Source organism: Mesoplodon mirus, assembly GCF_964341445.2.
Source record: "Mesoplodon mirus genome assembly, chromosome: 6".
Lineage (NCBI taxonomy): Eukaryota > Metazoa > Chordata > Mammalia > Artiodactyla > Ziphiidae > Mesoplodon > Mesoplodon mirus.
In genome coordinates, this window is record NC_138982.1 from 52,649,241 (window position 1) to 52,669,690 (window position 20,450).

Genomic DNA, 20,450 nt, shown 5'->3' on the forward strand with positions numbered 1-20,450 from the left:
AAATGCCTTGTATAAACATTATTTCTTCCCTAGTTAATGATACAAGTTGGCCCAGACTTACTGTCTTTACCTGGTGAATTTCTATGATACAGAGAAATAATCTCTAACGGGCTCCAAAATGCTCTTCATGGAAAGGGAAAGATAGGTGGATGTGAATAAATAATTCACCATTTCAACATTTATCCTTGTGCAAATGTGTTCAAAATATTAATTTTTTTTCTATTTTGTATTGAATGTAAGGTGTCCAATAATTGTGATAGAAAATGTTCTGCTTTGACTTATTCTGTGATCTTTGGCAAAATATGTTGAATAATGAAATGTCTCCCCACTCCTTTCCTCTTCCTAGCCCCTCTATCCCTGTTCTTTACCTGCTACTATTTCAGTACATATGTAGCACATTTATGATTACCAGAACATCAATGAATGTTGGGCAATTGATGTCTAAAAGGCAGGGGGTGGGGTAGGTGGAATGACTCCCTTCTCCCCATCACTTGTTAGCGTATGGGGAAAAAAGATATTCTCTGTAATTTTTGGCCATGTGGGGTAGCCCACACATTGGTTTGTGAACTGATTGTTCCCATCAGATGAGTCAGAGAGGAGAATGTTAATGTATTTGAGGGGATATCTGTCAATGTAGTTCCAAAAAAAAAAAAGGTATAGCATTCTTTACCACCAAGCTCCATGACAAGGAAAGCTCATCCTGTGATCTTCCTCAGGTGATTGATTCTCTAGGGCCAATCGGCCTCTCTCTATCATCCGGCTGTATCATACAACACAATCTGTATGTGAGTACTAATAATTGAAAGTGTGCTGAGCCAAATACAAACATGTACATGTTCTGATACAGTTTCAAGACCTTCCTAGCTATGGACGTGGTGAGATTTACTTTCAGGCATTTGCTGATTTTTCTTTACCTATATTTCCACCCCATATCCTTCACCAACTCACCTCTTTAAGCAAACAGCATGAATTGACAATGAACCACTCACAGACTTCATAAACTCCGAAGTCGTGGAAAAGAAACCCCTTTTGCTAAGTCCCTCCTAGATCCTTCATTTCAGTTTTTTTTCTGATTCAAGGAGAAAAAAAAAACATGTATTTTCTACAAACTAAGCAACCAGATAGTCACCTATTTTATCTAATAAATGCAGATGTATTCTTCAGTGATGAAGAAAGTGTTAGGTAGAAAGAAGCAAAGGCCAAATCTCTGGGCTTTCAAGGATTTGAAAATAGCCTGAGAAAACATAGTCCCTTTCCCCCTTCACTGGGTAAACCACCAGAGGTCACTCCCCAAGAAGGGGTTACAAACACCCCCACCTCCCTGCTCAGCCTTCTCATTGAAATTCCTTCATTCTTATCTCTCCACAACACCCTCCCCAACTCCTAACAAGTCCTTTGGGTCCCTATTTGGAATTTGCCTTTTTTTGAGATGCCTTCACCAATCCCCCCACCAAGTTAAGCACTCTGACTTCCTATAGCACTTATGAAAATCTTACTGACCTCCAAAGTTTGCTCTATTTTCTATACACTGACCAATAACCATTCAAATTAATAACTTTTTAAAGAAAAATTTTAAGTTAGAGAACCAGGTTGCAAAGTCAAGTCTTGCTGACCTTGGACCTGCTCTCCTCTAGTCCCTTCTTTATTGAACGGTCAGGTTGCCTTAATTTACCCATTTCCAAATTCTGGGCATTACCCCCACTGCCTCCTACACTGACCAGCCCGGAATCCCCTGCTAACTTAAACCTTAGACCAGAATTTTTTAATGGTCTGAAGGAAATTAAAGAATCTTAGGCGGACGGATTCGAGATTCCACATCAAGTCAGTCTTACTGTTGATGCAGGTAGGCCTCTATGCTTGTTTGACCTCTCATAACTAAGCCCTGATGTCACCAACCACTTTAGGATCTGGGCCTCATTCCCCATTGCTGAGTCCCTGTCTTGGGCACAGTCCCTTTGAACTGGAGTCTTGCTGGTTGTCTTCACAACAGATCCCTGCTCCCTGCTGCCTCTGTCAGACCTCTTGGGCATCAGCGCCTGCCCTCTTCCCCCTCCACTTACTGTTATCTGCCTCCTTCCCAATTATAAGCCTATGCCAGCCCCTAATTTGTTCTGACTGGTCATCTAATCTCCAGATCCAGGCCCTTCTCCTTCCCCATCCCTGGTCTAGCCAATCTCATCTCTGTTCTCATACCTGACAGATATGAAAACACAGATGAGATTAAGTTTCTTTTGCCAACTGCCCGCGTGGACATTAGGTAGTCACACAAGTAAAAATGAAGAAATCACTTGGAAATTCATCTCTTCTCATTGGAAATACACTGAAATAACACGAACTTGGTCCACATTAGCAGGCATTCCCAAATTCCACGATGGGAAAGAATACTGTTTTAGGAATTAGAAAATACGACCTATTTACTACATGTCCATCGTCAACAGAATGCGTGACTTTGCTTCTCATCCTGAAGCTTTAAGGTTTAACCTGGTGATTTCTACAGTCTTTTCCAATTCTAAAATGCTAGGACCCCCAAAGGGATCGATTTTATACTCGCTAGTGTGTACATGCATATGTGTGTGTTTATTTGTTTATATGTTTATATCTCTCTGTATTTTCCCTAACAAGAAAAACAACCATTTATTAATGATGTGGCTTGCTAACGAACCAGAGACAGTTCACCAGAAGCTTTTCGTTTGAGAAATTCCTGTAACTGGTGGCCAAAACCAATGCTATGTACAAAACAAAAGAAATGAGAATAGTGCCTCTCGCTGCAGCCCACTGACCTATGGCCTGGCTCAGGCCTGGACCTCTAGAAAGGGGAACAGCTTGGGGCCTGCTGGGACAGCACAAGCTGCATCACACCAGCTCATGGTGCAGCTGATCTAAGCCTACCCAGCAGCAGTTTGGCTGCCCCCCAACCAGATTATAAATTCCTCAAGGGCAATATAAATATCCTTTATATTTTTCCTGTATCCATATGGTGCAGGAGAAAAAAAAAAAAGATTTTTGGGCTAGCAGCCCAGCCAGAAGCTGAAGAATGTTATCCGCCTCCATCCCCAGCCAGCCTCCTCCCTTCTAATCACAAGAGGAAGACATTCAGGAATAGTTTTGAAGAAGTGCCTCCCTCCTTCCTGCTGAAGAAGCTACGTAAGTAGTTCATGTGCTCCCACACTTGAAGGGGAGACTCAAGTCCATTGATGTATCAGTGAGATATTCCTGCATCAAAAGGATAAGAGTCCAGCCACAGAGTTCCACTGTGTTCACGTCCCATTTCAGTGATCTGCTGAGCTGGTAGCACCCCCCCTTCCCTATATAGTACTGACTTAACTGGAGAGCCAGACCAGAGGCAGACCCCGCTCAGGCACCAGCTGTGTGGCTGGAATCTATGTGACTACAAACACCCCAGCCAGAATCAACGAGGCCCTATCTGGACTCATGCATTGATGCAGCGAGGCTGTCCAGGGTCGACTCTGCCAAAGTATTTCCCCTGGTGGCATATGAGGTCCAGTCAGGACTTCGGGAAAAAGAAAAAAAATTTACTGACAGATGAAAACACTGAATATGATTTCCAAGTACCTTCAAAACATAATTTAGTCTACTCTCTAGCACTTTCTAATGAGCAACACCCAGCTAGATGAATTACTTGTCACTAAGCGATTGTTAAATTCTTCTAGCTTCCTTTTACTAGACTAGAAACAATTTCAACTTATGTTCTATATAGTTCTCTTTCTTTGTAATTTATTGTTGCCATTATCATCACCATTAATATTGTTATCACTACTAAAGTAATACATGCTAATGGTAACAAAATAAATGCAAACAATATAAGGAGATAAAGTTAAAAGCAACATTTTCTTATTCTTTCCTATCCTTTCCCCAGCCCCAGCTTGACCTTCCCTGATCTGCTTCCTAGAGGAAATCACTATTAGTAGGTTTGTGGAAACTTCAAAAATGTTCCCTATATCACTTAAAAATATATATGCATAGAAAAATATTACACACATAAATGCATATAATCACACATGTATTCATAAACACATATACACAAACTTATATACATATTTTCACAAATTGGTAATAGTATACCATCTGCAACATGTTTTCAATTGAGATATGTCTGACATTTATATGAAAACAAACATTTTTTTTGCTGTTATCTTGTTTTTTTAATTGAAGTATAGTTGATTTACAAGTTTTGTTAGTTTCAGGTGTACAGCAAAGTGATTCAGTTATACATATATACATATATATGTATATATATACACATATATATGTATATGTATATATACACATTATATATATTTCTTTTTCAGATTATTTTCCATTATAGGTTATTACAAGATATTGAACACAGTTCCCTGTGCTATACAGTAGATCCTTGTTTTTTATCTATTTTATATATAGTAGTGTGTATCTGTTAATCCCAAACTCCTAATTTATTCCTCCTCTGTCCCCCACCTTTCCCTTTTGGTAACCATAAATTTGCTTTCTGTGTCTGTGAGTCTGTTACTGTTTTGTAAATAAGTTCATTTGTATCATTTTTTAAGATTCCACATATAAGTGATATCGTATATTTGTCTTTGACTTATTTCACTTAGTATGATAATCTCTAGGTCCATCTATGTTGCTGCAAATGGTATTATTTCATGTTTTTATGCCTGAGTAATATTTCATTGTGTGTGTGTGTGTGTGTGTGTATATATACACACATATACATATATATATTATATATACATACACATACATATATATATATATATATATATATATATATATATACAGCATATCTTCTTTATTCATCTGTCAATAGACATTTAGTTTGCTTCCATGTCTTGGCTATTGTAAATAGTGCTGCTATGAACACTGGGGTGCATGTATCTTTTCAAGTTAGAGTTCTCTCTGGGTATATGCCCAGGAGTGGGATTGCTCAATCATATGGTAGCTCTATTTTTAGTTTTTTGAGGAACCTCCACACTGTTCTCCATAGTGGCCGTACCAACTACATTCCCACCAACAGTGTAAGAGGGTTCCCATTTCTTACACCCTTTCCAGCATTGATTATTTATAGACTTTTTGATGATGGCCTTCTGACTGGTATGAGGTGATACCTCATTGTAGTCTTGATTTGCATTTTTCTAATAATTAGTGATGTTGAGCATCTTTTCCTGTGTCTGTTGGCCATCTGTATGTCTTCTTTGGAGAAATTTAGGTCTATTTAGGTCTTCTGTCCATTTTTTGATTGGGTTTTTTATTCATATATATATATTGAGTTTTATGCGCTGCTTGTATATTTTGGAAACTAAGCCCATGTTGGTCACATTGTTTACAAATATTTTCTCCCAGTTCACAGGTTATCTTTTCATTTTGTTTATCATATATATCTTCTTTTAAATGACTGCATGGTATTCTCTATACAACTGTATCATACTCTATTCTGTGTTTCTCTCTTTCCACCATCTTTTCTTTGGAGTCCAAGTTTATCATGGTTTACTCCTTCTGAATTTATTTAAGCTCAGTTTCCAATGCATAGATCGGACTGCTCTAGTTGTTCCTACCACTACCATTGCTCTTTACTGGTTATACTTTCATATATTCAGTCTATCTCTGTCTTTCTGACTTTGTACTTCATGCATTGCTTTACACAGCTGAAAGGGCCCTCCTTACTGTCCTCCCAGGGAAACTCATTTCTCCTCTGATTGTCTCCTGTACTTCATGCATTAATCCCCCTGTGCCAGGCTCTGCTTCCAGAGACATGCACCATCACTTGGCTTTGCTGACCATGCTCCCTTCCCATGATGCTCTTGGTTTGGATTCTCCAGGCTGCATTTCATCTCTGACCATCTATCCCTAAAGGATAGGCAGTAGGCCTTGGGCATTCTCTAGGGACTGCACCCTAGCTGCGTTGCTACAAAGTCAGAGACCTCACTGGTTATAATATTCTAGTTCAATTGACCGTAACTGCTGGACCCAGAATGGCCTCATACTATTTCTCTTAAATTCTCTGCCTCCCAGGTGTCATCACGTTCCAGAGGAACTTTATTCATTTTGTCCTAAGTTTCCAAGAAGGAAGACTTTCTGAGCTAAGAGTTACTAAGGAGGTTCTCACCCTACTCCACCCCTCCTTGTGCAGAAATCTAGGTCTGTGGAAAACATTATTCTTATGCCACATTCTTGGGACAAAGAACAAAATAAATTACACTAACACAGAAAGTATAATTCCCCTTTGAACTGCTGCTATCCCAGCAGAAAAGTCTCCTTAGGATCTTAAATTTTGTTAACACCTTCCCACAGCATCATATTTGGATGATACCAGCCCCAAACACATTAACATTATTTAAACAGCAGATAGCAATATGAATAAGCTTCCTTGTTTCCTAGGCAGTTGGTGGTAGAAGAATTGAGTGCAAAATGCCTCTTCTAAACATACATTGTAGCTCTGCAGCATATCATAATGACCTCACAAAAAAAGCATGCAAAATTTCCAAAAAGATGTCAATCACATGGGGGGAAAAAAAACAATTATTAAAGCTCCCAACTAGCCAAGCAATTCTTTCCCTCTTCTTTAAAGGCCCAGGACTTTTTTCCCTGAGTGGGGGGTGCCCCTCATATAGACATAGCTTGATGGCTGCAAGGTTCCAGCTGTTTAAGTGGAGCCAGCCAATATCTAGCAGGATGTTAGATGATTGCCAGGAAAACCCTGCGACAAGCAGCTCATTTTTCATCTAAGAATTCGATTGAAATTTTATCTCCCTCACCCATGCAGTTTAATTTAATCAATAGAACATTACACTATGTCACATTTAGTATTAAAAATAAATGATACAGACCAGATATTTGAAAACAGGGTATTTGTTTTTGCAGGCATTTTTAACTTTCCAGTGGCAAACATGCCAACTTGCAGTGCTGGAAAAGCCAAACACGGAAAACCATCACTTCAAATTAAGCAGTTGTCGCTTTACATTTGCTGGGGTTTTGGTCCCATACTTTCCTCAGATTTCCAGTCCCTTTCAACTCAAAGTTCTCATTAGTGACAGAGAAATGAAAATGCTTAACAGCACAGCTTTCTACATTTATGGATTACTGTTAGGAGTCGAACATGACAGATGTCTTGGGTAGAAAAGAAATATTTGCAGCTGATTATATCACCACTGTTCATTCAAGTAAACTGAAGTGGCATCACAGTTTAGAATTTCAAAACAGAGTAGTTATTTCAACATATTAGTGGACTTCTGGGCGATGATTTGTTGTCAGAAGGAATAACCCCAAAGCATAAATCTAAATATAAGCTAAATCCATGGTTGCGCAATGTTCTCACCACCACACCCCACCCCTCTGCCCCGGCAATATTTTCATTTGAGATAGAGGCAGAGAATTTCTGGGCTGGAAGGACTCTTAGAGATCATTTTAAACATACTGCTAAGTCCTCCTTTTTTTAAACAGAGGGGAAACTTGAGACCCCTGAGCCTCAATGCCATGCTCAAAGTCACCCAGTGGGTGGCAAAGCCAAAACTCTAAGCCAGCCCTGACTGATTCTGAAAGGTCATCTCTCCCTTGTGTCCAGAACAACATCAACATTCCACCTGCTCATGAATCCTGATCCAACTTATACTTTCAGCTCAAGTGTGGGCTTCTAAAACCTTCTCTCCCAGACTTAAAATCCATTCATATATTTCCAGTCTTCCTCCTGACTTCTCAGTATTTGGCATAACATGTCTTTTCTTTGTTTCCTCAGTTCTGGCCCAGATTGTTCTCTGAACTGACTCAGCATCTCTTCCTTGGGCTCCGAGATGGCCATTACAGTGGTCACCACCTGGCCTATTTAGGTTCTAGACTTCCCAGAGGTGTCCCCTGTCTTCTCCTTCTCCCCCAAACCTCTCTTCCCCTGCTACATCAGTCCTTGACTAGAAAACCCTTCTTCTTTGTTGCCAGTAGCTATACCAGCAGCAGATTTTAAGCTGACCCCTGTTACCCCCAGATACACTCATGGGTTCCAGCAATGCTAAGCCTTTGTGGGTGGTTTCAGTGATACAGCATTTTGTCATCTTGATTTTTATGTGGTTTTTAGACCTTTAAATTGACAATTTTTTACATGTATATAAACAACGCCTGGTAATAGCAAGCATTCAGAGAAAGGGAAATTGTCATATGCTACTGATAAGAATGTAAGTTATTACAATTTTGTAATGTAATCCAAATACCTTTAAAATGCATGTACCCCCCAGCATTACCCTGATAACAAAACCAGACAAGGATGTCACTAGAAAAGAAAATTACAGGCCAATATCCCTGTTGAACAAAGATGCAAAAATCCTCAACAAAATATTCAATATTAGCAAACTGAATTCAACAATACATTAAAAGGATCATACTTCATGACCAAGTGTGACTTATTCCAGGAATCCAAGGATGGTTCGATACCCACAAATCAGTCAACGTGATGTACCACACACTGACAAAATGTAGGATAAAAATCGTATGATCATCTCAATAGATGCAGGAAAAGCATATGACAAAATTCATCATCCATTTATAATAAAAACTCTCAACAAAGTGGGATAGAGGGAATGTATTTCAACATAATAAAGGCCACATATTACAAACCCAATGCTAACATCATACTCACCAGTAAAAAGCTGAAGCCTTTCCTCTAAGATCAGGAACAAGACAAGGATGCCCACTCTTGCAACTTCCATTCAACATAGTAAGTCCTAGCCAGAATATTCAGACAAAAGGAAGGAAGGAAGGAAGGAAAGAAGGAAGGAAGAAATGGCATTGAAATTGGAAAGGAAGTAGTAAAACTATCACGATTTGCAGATGACATGATATTATATATATAGAAAACCCTAAAGACTCCATCAAAAAACTTTTAGAATAAATAAATTCAGTAAAGTTGCAGGATACAAATCAATACACAAAAATCTGTTGCATTTCTATAAACTAATAACAAACTCTCAGAAAGAGAAATAAAGAAAACAATCCCATGTACAATTGCATCAAAAAGAATAAAATACCTAGGAATAAATTTAACCAAGGAGATGAAAGATCTGTATACTGAAAACTATCACATTAACAAAAGAAATTGAAGAGGCCATAAGTAAATGGAAAGATATTCTGTCCTCATAGATTGGAAGAATCAATATTGTTAAAATGATCCATACTACCTAAAGTACTCTACAGATTCAACTTGATCCCTATCAAAATTCCAATGGCATTTTTCAAAGGAATAGAACAAGTAATTCTAAAATTTGTATGGAACCACAAAAAAACCCCAAAGAGCCAAAGCAATCTTAAGAAGAAAACATCTGGAGGCATTATGCACCCTGATTTCAAACTATATTACAAAGCTATAGTATGGTACTATTATAAAACATTATGGTGCTGGCATAAAAACAACAAAGGAGGCAAGAACATACTATGGGGAAAGGACAGTCTCTTCAATAAATGGTGCTGGAAAAACTGGACAGCCACATGTAAAAGAATGAAACTCAACCACTATCTTATACATTTTATTATAAACAAAAAATAACTCAAAATAAATAAAAGACTTGAATGTAAGACCTGAAATCATAAGTCTCCTAGAAGAAAACAAACAGTAAGCTCCTGATGTTGGACTTGGCAAAGATTTTTTAAATCTGACACCAAAAGCAAAAGCAAAAAAAAAGCAAAAATAAATAAGTAGGACTATATCAAAATAAAAAGCTTCTGCACAGCAAAGGAAACATCAATGAAATGAAAAGGCAACCAAATGAATAGGATAATATATTTGCAAATCATATATCTGATAAGAGGTTAATCTCCAAAATATATAAAGAACTCATAAAACTCAAAGCTAAAAAAATAAACAATCCAATTTAAAAATGGGCAAAAGATCTGAATAGCCATTTTTCCAAAGAAGACACACAGATGGCCAACAGGGTCATAAAAAGATACTCAACATTATTAACCATCAGCAATGGAAAACAAAACCACAACGGGATAGCGCCTGACATGCATAGTGTTAGAATAGCTATTACCAAAAAGACAAGAAATAGCAAGCATTGGCAAGGAGGTGGAGAAAAGGGAATGTTTATGCACTGTTGATGGGAATGTTAATGGGAATGCAGCCATTACAGAAAACAGTATGGAGGTTCCTCAAAAAATTAGTAATAGAACTATTCTATGTATTCCAGCAATCCCACTTTGGGGTATTTATCTGCCATTTGGGTATTTTTGTCTGCAATTCCACTACCAAGAATTTATCCTAAGGAAGTCACTAGGGATGCACATAGAGTGCTCACTGTAGTAGTCTTTATCCATGGGAAATATTGGAACCCACATAAATTTCCAAAAATAGAAGAATGGTCACGTAAGTTATGGTACATTCATACAAAGGAACTCAATAATCATTAAGAACACTGTAAATAGAAGAATATGTGATATGGAAAAATATTCACAATGTAATGGCATTTTAAGCAGCTTATAAGAGAGTATGTATTATATAATGCCATTTTTTCTTTTTCTTTTTCTTTTTCTTTTCAATTTACAGTCACAAACCTGGAATAAAGCTTGGCAGGATACATATCAATGTTTACAGTGCTCACCCTGAGTCATAGGATAGTAAGTTATTTTATTTTATTCTTTTTATCTACATTTTCCAAATTTTCTATGGTAAGCCCTTTCCTTTATAAGTAAATTATAACCTATATCAAAAGGTTACTCTGGAACGTTCACTTATTGATACAAACTATGTGTTAAGCACTGCTAGGCACTCCCAAATATTTATAATTTATACAAATATAAATAAAACAAAAGTCTCTGATCTCAGGCAGCTCACAATCCAATAGGGGAAAGATACAAAACAGAGTTAGTGTTCAACATGGTAAGTGCTTCTGGAGCACAGAGGAGGGCATAACTAACTCCAAAGGACAAGGTGGGTGTTAGGAAAAGCTGAACAGAGATGAGTCAGTGAGCAGAGGCTTACAGGGTTAGTCAGGCAATAGCATCCAGGCAGAACATTCCCCTCTGACATAAGCACTTCCTGAAATATTTTTATCAGCATGTTTAAGATGACCACTTCATGAAAATAAAGGGGGAAAATACTGTTTTCTGTGATGACTAGAGATATTCCTAGCATCACACTCATAGATTACAACCCTCAGCCCCTTGAGTGATTGAAAGAACCATCAGAGAAACCCCAACTCCAATTCACAAGGCTCAGTGGAGATGATCAGCCTCTCAACTAACTTCACGTCTCTGGGACTATTTGGAGAAGATCTCAAAGCAATCCCCATGTCACCACCCGATTCCCCGTCCTTCTCACCTCTGCCTTGTTAGGACCACAGCACACTATCACAGCACACAATTGCCTTGAATCTTCCAACAGCCTACAACTACCTATCCAGCTGTTTTCTCTGCTTTTTGTGAGGGGAGGCAGTAAAGAAGACAGTCAAGAAAGCCCCCCTATTAGAACTCTTTATGCTCATTTTGTAGCTGTTTGAACAAACATGTGTATCATGTCGCAAGAGAAGAAAAGGCAGAGAACAGAAATTGCTGCTTCCCCTCAACTTCACAGAAAAAAACACTCAAACTGGGACTTTCTTCCCTCCTAAGTAAGCCAGCACTCTTTCAAAGCACCATCCTCCCCCCACCCCCGAGATGGTCCCAGATGCCATCATGTTGTTTTAGAATGAGGGCTGAGACTATCCCTGACCATGCCACTAGAGTCCCATTGGCTTCATCAGGGCCAAGGGTCAAGGCACTTCAGCCACATTTTGGGCACAGCCAAGTAACCAGACACATCTCCAGAAGGCCCTCATTGAGTGACAAAGAGCATCATCACAGCCCTGTGTGTGCACACCCTCTGCTCTAAGAGAAGCAGGTGCTCCATAGATGCTCAAAGACTTGAAGGTTTCCACAGAACACAAGTAAGCCTTGAATATCTGTGATATTTCCAATAAATCTGGACTGACTGGGTCCAACGGCTTCAGCTAGAAAGTGACCAATTCCATATCTCTATTATAAGTTCAGGGTTTTTCTCCTCTGGGAATTAGCTTCCTCAAACCACTTCATGTACAAGTTTTTGTCTCTGAGGATCATTTAAACATTTTGCTCTAAAATTTAAAAATAGCCTATTTCCGATTGTTGTCATTCATTGCTATCACTGGAAAATGTCAGCAAAGGGCTAGCAGTAACTTCCTCGGCCAACAGCAGAGAAACATTACGTTCTCAGAGTTGTTTATAACAGAAGGAAAACTTAGAATTAGGTAATGGTGTGACTTAGCAGTCCCCTGTGTTGCAAATACTAACAGACGTTAAAGCTCACAATGTAACCTTTGAGCATACATCAAAAATACATGATAAAATTGCAACTCCTGGCATTGTATTTCCCCATAGGCCACCATCAGCATTTGGAGGCATCAAACCTTTATGCCTTTTGATCACAGGAAAATAGGAGAAGTGATTTTTCTTAATGTTAAAAAAGCATCTGATAAGAAGAGAGCTTGCTAATAATTAACTATAGCCACTGGACTTATCTGGAGCAGCTTTTAACTCTTTCAAAACTACCTTATAGCATGGACATGTGATAGTTTTATAAAGCATAGGGGACATATTCAGCATGATGTATTTTGAAAGAGAAATAATGGTACAACCCACTTAAATATTCTTTCCAACATGTTGAAAATTTTGTTACAATACATGACGATTAACATAGTAAATATAAACATATAACATATTAAACATAATTTTAAGATAGATAATACAACATAGTTATTTTGCAAGGTTAGAAACTTTTTATTTTCCCTTCTCTCCTTCAATTCTCAGTGGGTTTGCATGATCTGCTGGCATGGTTAAGCACTGACAGAATCCTAGAAGATCGATTCATGACCTGCCATCCCAAGAGTCTCTGGACTGATTAATTGAGTAAAATGAGTATTTTCTAGGCCACTGACTGTTGAGTTTACACAGTTACCACATTTTGAAACTGCATGTTGAGGGGACCTTGAAGAAACCATGGAATATTCCATAAAATACTGAGAAGACTAACATTAGATCTCTTCTTGTCCCTTTCCACCCTTTGGCTTCCAGAACATTAAAAACATGTATTAATTATCTTAGAGTTGACGAGAACTTTGCCTCTAAACAAACCTTTCAGTTTGAACTTACAGATTCTTCAAAGTAAATTTTACTGACAATGAAAATAACTGCCTTCACGTTGTAGAGAATTAGCTCCATAATTCAATCAAATTGGTTTAAAAATGATATGTAAATATAAACCAGAGCATATTTTCAGGTTACTGGAGCCTATAAAAGGGATCACTAAAATTTCTTCCAACCAATAATGTACTGGATTTTTAGATCCTCCAGCCTACCATTAGATTAACATGTTTTAGCACAGCTGAGGTTTGATGTTGGTACAGATAAATGACTCATATCCCCTCACCCATTTTTAATCTCTCAAGGTAAAAAATTAATGTTACTGCTACTCAAACAGGTACATATTAATAAAAGATCACCTAAAAACAAAACTCTCCAAGAACATGAAGTTTATCACTCTCAAGAATTCTAAATGATAAGATACCCACTTGCCTACATTGACCTGACAGGATGCTCTGCTTTAGGATCTCAAAGGATTGAAATAAGTCATGACAATACCAACAAAGACATTTTTATTCAGTATTTATTAAACAGTTAAGACATTAACTATATCACTTTTTAACTCATATATTTGATATGTTGCCCCTCTTTTACGCTAGTCCTAGATAAAATTAATATTTCATGGTCTCCCCCCCTTACAAATCTCCTCTCTTATCAGTGTTGTGTCAACTCCACACTTAACAAGGCAACTGAAATTGAAGTAAGTAGCCTCCAATTACATATTGGACCTATTCCTATCTAGCTATGTGACCCTAAGCAAATTATCATGTATGAACATCAGTTTCCTCTCTCTGGTAAGAGGAGGTTCACCTGCTCTACTTGCCTAAAAGTTTTATATAGATCAAATTTAAAAAGTCATATAATACTCTTCTTAAATGAACATTATGCAATCTCCTTGTGCCACTTAGAATTAAGTTCAGCAGATGTAAAGGACAGCCCACAATGATAATGGCTTAAACACTACCTATGACACAGTCAGAATTTCATTTCCTTCTCATGTGAAACAAATTCGGGAGGAAGCTTTCCAGGGTCACCATGATGGCCACAGAATGCAAGGACCCAAACTCTTTTGATGTTTTTTCTCTTGATGCTCTGCCATTCTTAGCACCCACCTTCCCCTACTCACGATCCAGGTTGGCTACCTGAGCTCTGCGCTCATCTCTGCATCCCAGTGGGAAAGAGGATGGGAGGGGGCATTTACCCTCCCTTTCAAAATACTTCCAGGAATTGTACTGCACTCCTGGTGACATGTATTAGCCAGAGGTTAGATATATGACATTACCTAGTTGCAAGAGAGGTTGAGAAGACACATTGCAGCTGAAAACCAGGAATTCTATTACAGAGGAAGGGGGTAGTGGTTACTGGGGATCAACTAGCAATCTCTGACAGAGATCTTTTTTTTTTTTTTTTTTACGGTACGCGGGCCTCTCACTGTTGTGGCCTCTCCCGCCGTGGAGCACAGGCTCCGGACGTGCAGGCCCAGTGGCCATGGCTCACAGACCCAGCCGCTCCACGGCATGTGGGATCTTCCCAGACTGGGGCACGAACCCGTGTCCCCTGCATCTGCAGGCGGACTCTCAACCACTGCACCACCAGCGAAGCCCAGAGGTCTTTTTTTTCTGACTTCTGCAAGACTGCTGCATACTCTAGTGCCACCTCACCTTGAATCCCTGTTAAAACTTTCCTGTCTAGGTTACATTTCTGTTGAATCCTATTCTCTAGTTTCTAGGTGACACTGACCACACAATAAACTATAGTAAAGTATTTTTTTTTTTTTTTTTTTTTTTTGCAGTATGCGGGCCTCTCACTGTTGTGGCCTCTCCCGTTGCGGAGCACAGGCTCCGGATGCGCAGGCCCAGCGGCCATGGCTCACGGGCCCAGCCGCTCCGCGGCATATGGGATCCTCCCAGACCGGGGCACGAACCCGTATCCCCTGCATCGGCAGGCGGACTCTCAACCACTGCGCCACCAGGGAGGCCCAATAGTAAAGTATTTAGAAGCGGATAATTGTTTACAATTGCCAAAAATCTCTGAAATTATATTTTATAAATTCTTTCTCCCATAATTATACTGCTCATTGCCTGAATTCCACACTTATCCTATAAAGCACAAATCTAATTACAGAATTTCCTTGCTTAAGGGAGTAGCAGTACTCTCTGGCTAGAGAAACTATGTTTCCATTGGCCGAAGACAGTCTTGATTTCTGCCTCTTGCTTAGCGTCCCATCATGTTTAGCACTTGTCTTGGATTTTAACTTTTTGCCAAAATGATCTTAATGTTTGTATTAAAATAAGCCATAATGTGTTTAATGGACCTCTACTTTATACTTCTAGAGACGTATAGTACTTCTTATAGTACTTATAAGTACACATAGTACTTCTTATGGTACTATGTGAGAAGCATGTGCAATGAATAGATTTACTTTGACATTTGGTTAAATCTGAAAGATAACCAGTGACAATCCAACTTGCCCTTCCCAATCCCGTCAAGATCCAACTTAAGTTATATCTCCCTTCCAAGGACAGCATATAGGGCTATTCATTCATAATTCATTCATAAATTGAATTTCACTTTGATATATTTGGGAGTCAGTTAACTCCTTCTAGTTCAGGGGCACTGCCTTCAAGGTATAGGAAGTCGCCGGGCTAACAGTTGGCTAGTCAAGTGGGAAACATGAAAATAAGTTAAATAAAAATGAAAATATGTGCAAGAAATAGAGACTGAGCAACTAGAGAATAGTCTGAATATTCTTACTATAAAAGTTTGTCATTTGTTGTATAATATAGAACTATATATTTTATTGTTTGTTAATGTATTTTTATTTTGCAATAAACCTTTTTGGTGGCAATAGCTAAAAAAAGAAAATTCAAGCTTAATGAAAAATTAAGACTAAATTTCCATTTCTTAAGAAAGTTGATGATTAAAAAGTAACTCACACCAAATATTTGTTGAGAATTACCATCCATGTGTAAGCTACTGGTATCACTGGCCTCATATAAACCAGAAGACACAAAACTTCTGAGTAAACATTAGCAACTCTTCCCAAAGTTAATAAAAGATTATTCCCAAACATGGTGATTTAATACATGCAGCCATAGAAGGTGAGTTTCCATAACACACTGTAAAGCATCACTTTTCATTTAGATCATCACAATGGCTCTTCTAAATTAATATTGTTCACTTTTTATTCCAAGTTTCCTTGTGCAAGTATAAAAATAAAGTGATAGTTGTCAATGTGCTATCTCCATTAGAAGAAAAACCTCAAATAGCTCAATAGTACAAGTTTTGCATCAGAGTCTTCAGCTTCAAACAGAAAAATCAGTTAATTCAAAAGTGGTTCAACTGTTTTCATCGACTTATGAAATAAAGTAGTTCATTCAGGCATAGTTGAAACAACTGATTTTTGCAGATGCTGCTGTAAATTCAGTTAAAATTTTCAATATTAGAAGTAATTATTTGTTTTTGTTGGTAAAACAATTAGAAACTGATGGAACCCAGTATCATGTTAAAAACAAAGATCTAAAGAAACATATTAAAAAGACTGGAACTACACAGAACTCAGGATTGTGGTACACATATAGTTCATAAGTTTGTCAAAATAAGCTATGATATCCTACTCTTTAAAATACAATAGTATTTGAGAACTGTAGTTCTCAAATTTTACACATGTATATTTATATACACAGCTTAAATGATTTAACTGCATAAAAACTTGTAATGACAGGTACTGAAGACAAAAAAATTTTCACATGGCAATACATACTTTCTTGTTTTGCTGCCTACATTCAATTGGATGGTAGAAATGTTTGAGCCTTTGAATAGTTTTGGTTTTTCTTATGTCAACCTAAGTGTACAATGGAATTGAACTTTTTATAAACATGTGCTCTAATTTTTGTTTGCATTTTGTTCAATATTAGTTGGAAATAAAGAAAATGTCCAAAAACTTCAGTTTTTGAAGCTTTAAGTGAATTTTGATTACTAAAAACAAAGCTTACAACAAGGAAGTCATTGAAACTTACCCTCCAAAAGTAAAGGAAAAACTGAATTAATTAAATGACAAGGGCTTAAAGGGTACATAAGTTTCAGTTTTTAAAATTCTGTAATTGTCCTTTAAAATATATTACTTGTAGGGAGTGTCACTTGGTAGAGTTACTATTTTTCATTGGATAAATTTTATTCTGTTCTGAAATGGAATGAAACTGAGAAAGCCTATAATTTGCAACATTTATATTTGGCAAAAATTCTAAAACATCATAAACAGAGACAACTTATTTGATGAGTTTTATTTTATAAAAAAAAATTACTGGGCTTCCCTGGTGGCGCAGTGGATGAGAGTCCACCTGCCGATGCAGGGGACACGGGTTCGTGCCCCGGTCTGGGAAGATCCCACATGCCACGGAGCGGCTGGGCCTGTGAGCCATGGCCACTGAGCCTGCACGTCCGGAGCCTGTGCTCCACAACGGGAGAGGCCACAACAGTGAGAGGCCCGCGTACCACAAAAAAAAAAAAAAAAAATTATTGAAGAAAGGTACACTGAATAGAAGAAAAAAACAGCCAGAGATGTTTACACACTTTAATATGAAAAAAATTAAATTGAGACTATCCTCCATTTAGCATAATTTGTTTGAACATTTCTCAGTGCCTGAAGGGAGAGTATTTTTTCAATTAAGAAAAGAGAAGTGTTCACTGGAGTTATCAAACATTCTAATCTACATACCATAAAACAGAGCTTTAAGCAGCTTTTTGCTCTTTTATTAAAACATTAAAAATAAGATTATATTGAAAAATATATTCTAAGAAAAATACTAATGGCATGGTGTTAGAGACAGTTATAAACAAGCAGATTAAAATATATGGCTATAGCAAGAATAATTTTCACTCGTTTTTATTGTTCATATAGAGATTTTTAATTTTTGCTTTAATATACAAGATAATTTTTTAAATATTTTTAGAAAGAATTTTCTCTTCAGAAAGTTTAATAGAATCAATTTGATGATCAATGAATATTCAAAAATTTTAAATTCTAATGATTTTTAGCATCTCCCTTTTACTCTCAAAAAAGTCCCAGTTTAAACAATAAATTTCATCATCACCCTGACTGTAACCAACAGGACAAAGCCACATTCCTTGCGATGTGGGCCTTTGACCCTTTCCAGACTCTGTTTCCTCATTTCTACCCCATCCTCTCCAAACCCTCCCAAACTCAAGCCATACACTCCTTCTCACTGGCCAGGAGCAAAGTTCACAGGCACTGCTCTGCCCTCACACTTCCCTGTGCAGTGCCCTGTGCTCTCGTAAGCCTGATGAATTCTAACTCAACATTAAATCAAACTCTAATATCTTCCTACAGCTTTCCATGGCTTTCCCCTCCCACCTCACACCACAGCATTAAGTATGTGCTGATCTGGGTCCTTGTGCAGCCTACAACCCTGATGGTTACAGCTCCATTATTTTGTTTCTGGTCCTTCTTTGTGACTGGATGGGGAGAGCTGAGAAGTCATGGACTTTGACCTCTTCATCTTTGTTGCACCCAGAGCCTGATGCATTACCTAACACACAGGGCTCGTTAGGTAAATATTTGTCCAATAGAATGTGTTGTATTATAAAGATGGCCTTTTAGTATCTCCTGAAACACACCTTTTAGGCATCTCCCTTTTCTGTGTTTGTGCATAAGGCACAAACACAGGACTGATCCACCAGCTGCGGAGCTCAGCAGGGCCTGGTGTTCTCTGAAGGACATAGGTTTATGATCACCTATTGGCTTGTCCTTACTTGGGCTCTAGGGTAAATAGATAATTAACCTCAGCTGTCTAGTGACTTATTTAACTTCATAGAACCTGAGACAGTGATAGTGTATATGTGTGTGTGTATGCACACACGTGTAAAATGAACTCTGACAAATAAGCTAACAATAGGACCACACACAAAGCCTGACTAACAGATAGGGTAATGAATGTAACCTAACCCTATTCCCTAAAGCTGACCACAGACCCCTTCACTAGATAAGCTAGCCTTAAGTATAAGGATGCTCCTTCAAAGTGAATCTATGACATATACAATGGTAGGACTCCACATTGCATTATGTCTCATTCAAATAAGAATGTTTTTCATTATGGATATAATTCAAGGGTTCCTATAGGTGTGCATATATGTATATATTATCAACACCTGACTAGAAAACAAATGTTAGCTATTAAGATGTCCATTGACATCAATAATGCTGAGAATTATATAGGTTGTAATAGACAGGCCTTGGCGCCAGACAGATCTGTCACAGAATTTTTTCTTTATTCTATCATTTACAGTTGAGTATATATATATACTTTTTTATATATATAAATTTTTTGTTTGTTTGTTTTGGTTGCGTTGGGTCTTTGTTGCTGCGCACAGGTTTTCTCTAGCTGTGGTGAGCAGGGACTACTCTTCCTGGCGGTGCGCGTGCTTCTCAATGCGGTGGCTTCTCTTGCTGTGGAGCACGGGCTCTAGGTGCACGGGCTTCAGTAGTTGTGGCACACGGGTTCAGTAGTTGTGGTTCGTGGGCTCTAGAGCGCAGGCTCAGTAGTTGTGGCGCACGGGCTTAGTTGCTCCACGGCATGTGGGATCTTCCCGGACCAGGCTCAAACCTGTGTGCCCTGCATTGGCAGGCGGATTCTTAACCACTGTGCCACCAGGGAAGTTCTGTCACAGGATTGTGAGTTCATCTTTCCCTGAACCTCAGTTTCCTCATCCGTAAAATGTTGATGATATTGCCTGCCATTCAGGGTTGTTGAGAGGATTAAAGAGAAGAACAGTGCTTGGCTAGATAAATGGTAAATTTGTTATATTTCTTACTACAAGGTTTGCTCTTGTTTGACTACCATGTAACCTGCTAACATTGGACAACCTTAATTCTTATTCTCTAAAAGTCACCAAGTATCTCATCACTGACAAATTCTGTTTCCAGTGCATTTTAAGCTCAGCCTCCCTCTCCAGGTCCACAGGGAGCTGTCCTGCCCAGGGGCTCCTCTGCTCTTCCTAGCAGGCAGCTCCCTCAAAGCAAGAGGTGAGCACAGTTTCTGTGATCCCACCAAGATTTGGCTGGGCTCCACATTCTGCCTGGTGACTCATGTCTTTTTGAGCTGCTGAATGAATTTAAAGTGTTGCCAAGGAATTTTGCAATTCACAGCAGGTAGATGCAGAAATTATAGAATCAGTTTCCTCGAATTAGTAACAATGGATATTTGTGCCCATCAAAATGAGGACACCTTGGATAAAACACCATAGTCAAGTTTTCTTCATACTTCAGAGCAGACCCCAAAACACCAATGTCATTTTATCAC